This window comes from Erinaceus europaeus, chromosome 6, assembly GCF_950295315.1.
Source record: "Erinaceus europaeus chromosome 6, mEriEur2.1, whole genome shotgun sequence".
In the NCBI taxonomy this organism is placed as follows: Eukaryota; Metazoa; Chordata; class Mammalia; order Eulipotyphla; family Erinaceidae; genus Erinaceus; species Erinaceus europaeus.
The window spans coordinates 61,280,634-61,285,898 of NC_080167.1; positions in this window are offsets into that span (position 1 = coordinate 61,280,634).

Consider the following 5,265-nt stretch of genomic DNA (forward strand, 5'->3'; position numbering starts at 1 on the left):
GACAGAAATTGAGAGGGGAAGGGAAGAGAGAGAAGGAAAGATAAAGAGGCACACTTGCAGTTCTGCTTCACCACCCATAAAGCTTCCCCCCTGCAGGTCGGGACTAGGGGCTTGAACCTGGATCCTTGCAAACCATGTGCTCTCTTCACTGAGTCGCCACCCCAGCCACAGAAAGTTGCTCACGGATAAAAGGTTTGTATCCTGGGATGTAACTGCAGGCAAGAGGTCCTGCGGGGGTTGGTCTCTGCCATTGCATAAGATGACAGAGCCCTGCTCTCTCTCCATTAAAAAAAAATTTTTTTTAAATAAATGATCACCATACTCTAACCCCACTAATATACACTAAATTTTGTTTTTTTAATATTTTTTAAAAGACTTAAAACAGAACATTTCTAATCTTTCCCATGTTGTTGTACTGCTTGTACCTAGGGCATCTTCTCGGGCCACTCTGCACATTAGTTAGTCCTCTGGCCACGGATGAATATCCAGCTTCCCAGACAGGTGGCCTAAAGCCCTGTGACTTGTCACAAATCCCCACCCATCAGGTGAAAGCCCTGGAGTCTCTCCCACGGAGCTTCCTGTAATCGCTACTACATCTATCTGCAGAGAAAGCGGCTGTTAGGCCAGCAGCCTTAATTTTGGCAGTGAAACTTTGCTGCAGCCATGCAGTGGAGTTAGCTTACAGTCATAGATGGATTACTCACCAAAGCTGCCTATTTAGCTGCGTGGTGGAAGGACATGATTGCCCAGGATTTTTCTTCCCCCTTAATCTTTAAATTGCTCTTTTGCAAAGCAACAATTTGCATCCTAGCTAGGCATTAATTTCTGCCTGGTTAATTTGGTCGGCCAGCTCACAAAGCCATGGACCCAAGCCAGTGGCTCACTGCTGTGGGGTCCTGGTTCATTTCTGTCTGCTTCCTGGCCACAGGCTGCAACCTTAACTATAGCTGGTCACTCTGAGAAATGAATCTAAGAGCAGAAAGGAGTTCTAACAATTGCCAGACAATCCTTTCACAGATAAAAGACCCAGTCAATTTGTGTCCAAGACTTTGTGATTCAGTAAGTCACATCAGACTAGAATCTAACTCCTTACAAAGCCAACTGGATGGAAAGGGCCTCTCTTAGGAAAAGAGATTCTTTCCAGAAGCCCCAAAGGAAATTGGAGTGTCACACTTGGAACCCCTGAGAGTAGCAGTCAACCTTAGAGAGTTTTTCTTTTCTCATCACACAGACACAGTGGTAGTCATGAGTGAACGCAAGTAAGATGCAATGCAGCAAGAATCCAGTTAGAATTCTGGCCCCTTCATTGTCTCGGTGCTCTCCCATATTGGCTTCTGTATCATTCATTTATATGGTCAACAAACCTCTGCTGACTTCCCTAAGGCCAAAAATGACAGAGTGGATCACCCGGGAGAATCCCCGCTATGAATGGAAGTATAGAGAACGTATTGAGAAAAGATGGAGATCATCTTAAGACACTAAGAAAACTGTTAGGGAGCCTCCCCTCATTGAATGTACGGTATAAGTCGAAATCTGAAAGAGCAAATAGTTTAGGTAATGTTGTATTCAGTGCGAACTGGTAATGACTATGAGTGCATTCATACTCAAGTGAAAAATTCAGGGTGCTGTACATTTATAATCTGAGCACTCTTCTGAGAGTAATTATATTTCAATGAAATATTTGTTAATGATGCAAACAATGGGAAGTGATTAATAGGCACAATCCCAGTTCTCAAGAAGCCTAGACTTTAATACAATCATCCTATAATAGTCGCAGAAAAAGAAGGCTTCCTTTCTTTCTTCCTTTTTTACAAAGGGGAGAACTAAAGCCTAGAGAGCTTATGTGGCTGCTTTCGGCAGAGCCAGGAGGAAGACTTGATTTTCCTGGTTGATGTTCTTTGCACACTGGGCAGCCTCCTTTTTCAAAATTTTTATTATTATGGTATCCTGTTCTAATGGCTTTGAAGAGGATATTTGAGGGAGCTATTTCTTCTTTGTCTCATTCCTGTCTTTCTAGACTGTAAAATGAACTTTTAAAATATATATATATTTATATTATTTATGAGCAATATACAGAAAGATGCAGAGATAGAGAGAGAGAGAGACACCAGAGCACTGCTCAGCTCTGGTTTATGATGGTGCTAGGGAATGAACCTAGAACCTCTGAGCCTCAAGTGTTTTGCATAACCATTATGCTGTCTCCCCAGCCCTAAAGTGAACTGTTTCATCTCTCTTTTAATTTGCCACACTGTGAAATACTGAAATCTAGTAGAGGCATCTTGATTTGCTTAGGCTCATCTAATAAGAAGAAAAAAGATGCCTTTGGGCCCCAAGCATGCTGCAACCTCCACCACCTGAAAGGTTTCTTCCCTGACATTTGCATGTCTGAGATTCTCTGCATTCTTTCTGAAGCCAATAAAAGCTAGCATGTGGGAATGACCCAGCTTTGCAGATAAGGCCACACTATTATCAATCTTCACTGAGCCATCCCTTCTCGAAGAAGTTTTTTACAACCATGGTTCCAAATCAATACCGAATGGCACCAAAGAGCCCCGCCAGGCTTCAAGGTACACAAGTCAGGAGGAGAGAGGGTTTGCCAGGGGGCACCTGTTGGTTGCATGGAAGGAACACTGACAGATGCCCAAGGACAGGTGTTGGCTGGTGCCACTACCATGCTGCCTTTTACATACCTCCTTCGTGACGTAACATTCCAGAGTTTTCTCTTCCAGAAACCCCAAGCACATATCTGAACTTGTGGAGACTTCTCACTAGCTCAGAAGTATGCACATGCTTACCTGGCCCTTGACCTACAAACAGACACTCTCCAGTGTGGGTTCCTCCTTTTCAACCCACCTCTTGTGGTGATAGTGCCCAACATCTTACACCAGACTTTCTGCCCAAGTTCACTTTCTCTACGCAATGTCTTCCGTAGTATCAGCTCCCACTTGTCTGATTTCATAAAACTGTCTCCATTCTGGACGATGATTACTGGTCCAGGGGGGTAGCCTGCACTTCTCATCAGCTGCACAGAAATCAGTGGCCCCTCCTCCTTGGGTTTGATGGATTTGTCAGAGTAGTTCAGAAAACTTCTGTACTCAGTAACATAACTGGTATGAGGACACTGACACACAGAAATCAGCAGCCAGATGGAGAAAAGCAGGATGGGGTCCTGAGAGCAGCAGATCCTGGACCAGTGGAGAAAGGGCCCAGAACAGTGGTGGGACAAGGGGCTTTCTGGTTCACCAACCTGGAAGCTGCTGGAATCTGTCCTTCCGGGCTTGTGGGACAGCTTTATTCCATAGGCCTGGCTGATTAAATCATTGGCAATGGTGATCAAACTCCATCTCCAACCCCTTACCCACTTGCTAGATTTCACCACAGAGTGGGGACCAATGGGAACGGGACACAAGACCCCAGGATAGACAATTTTCTAGGTTCTAGGGATACTAGACTGTCTCCACTCATGAATTATTTATGGTACTCAAGAGATAGGGAATCCATGCACAAATACACAGATGATAAATCACAAAGTTATCATTTCTTTTTTAAAAATTTTCTACTGTTTTACTATCTTTAAATTTCTTTTAAGATTCATTTTTTTCCATTTCATTTATTTTGGATAGAGGCAGAGAAATAGAAGAGGCAATGGGGAGACAGAGAGAGAGAGAGAAACTTGCAACACTACCTCACTGCTTGTGAATCTTCCCCTATTATACGGGCACTGGGAGTTTGAACCCGGGTCCTCGCACAAGGTAATGTATTTCACTCAACCAGGTGTACCACTACCTGGCCTCCTAAGTATATATGTATTTTTTTTCTATGAAAGTAGCAGCATCATCATTAGAGGGAGTTATTACTTTCATTTGAATTCTGAAATTCCTGGAAAGCTACACCAATACCCTTAAGGAAGTTATATTCTTTTGAATGTAATGTCTAACAATAAAAAATAATAATAAAAGAAATATCCGGAAATTATTTCTTTTTCTTCCCATCCTTTAAAAGTTTCAAAGTACAACCAAACAGACTTCACAGTGAAATATTCTAGCCATGTTAAAGGGAGGACACAGAATAAAAGACCATTTCATTCTGGAGCTGGGCAACAAAATGTCAAGACCTTTGCCCTAGGAGTTTGATTTTCAGTATAATTTCTGTATAGAGTTTTCTAGCAACCGAGTGTTTTGAGCATGCAATGTGGGAAAGTTTTACTTGAGGGCAACCCTGCTTTCTAGGATATTGGCCAAGACACTTCAATGGAGTGTTGAATGGGGCCTTTGAGAAGAATGTCGCATTGGCGATTGCTCAGTCCTCAGCAACGCCCCAAGTGCCAGGGCTCCATCACTCTCGTGCCTGCCCACCACTGTGGCATAGAAAGACGCCCCCAGGCCCCCAGCCCCCAGGCACCAGACATTTCTTTTTTAAAATTTAATTTTTATTTTTTATTGACTTAATAATGATCAACAAGATAAGAGAGGTACAATTCCACACAATTCCCACCACCAGAGTTCCACATCCCATCCCCTCAATTGGAAGCATTCCTATTCTTTATCCCTCTGGGAGTGTGGACCCAAGATTATAATGGGGTGTAGAAGGTGGGAGGTTTGGCTTCTGTAATTGCTTCTCTGCTGGACATGGGCATTGGCACATCGATCCATACCCCCAGACTGTTTCTATCTTCCCCTAGTGAGGCACTTCTTGTTGAGTCTGTTTAATGAAACACATTTTCCACTGTGGGCTGGAAGAAGAGGGAGACAAAAGGAGGCAGCGCCTGAGGTTGCAGGAACCACAGGAGCCCGCAGTAAAGAGGCAAGCTAAGGGAGTTGGGCGGTAGTGCAGCGGGTTAAGCGCACATGGCGCAAAGCTCAAGGACTGGCGTAAGTATCCCAGTTCAAGCCCCCAGCTCCCCACCTGCAGGGGAGTCACTTCACAAGCGGTGAAGCAGGTCTGCAGGTGTCTATCTTTCTCCCCTCTCTGTTCCCCCCCTCCATTTCTCTCTGTCCTATCCAACAACAATGACATCAATAACAACAACAATCACTACAACAATAAAACAAGGGCAACAAAAGGAAATAAATATTTAAAAAAAACAAAGAGACAGGCTAAGATGATGTGTACCAGCAACTTTACCTCAGAGACTAAGACTTGTCACAAGAGCTCGGGACCCATGACAGATCATAAGACAAGCCCAGCTGAGAGAGAGCACATGAACAACTACATACAGCAGGAATGCTACCCTCCTCCTTATGAGGCTGGACCCATGAATTAAAA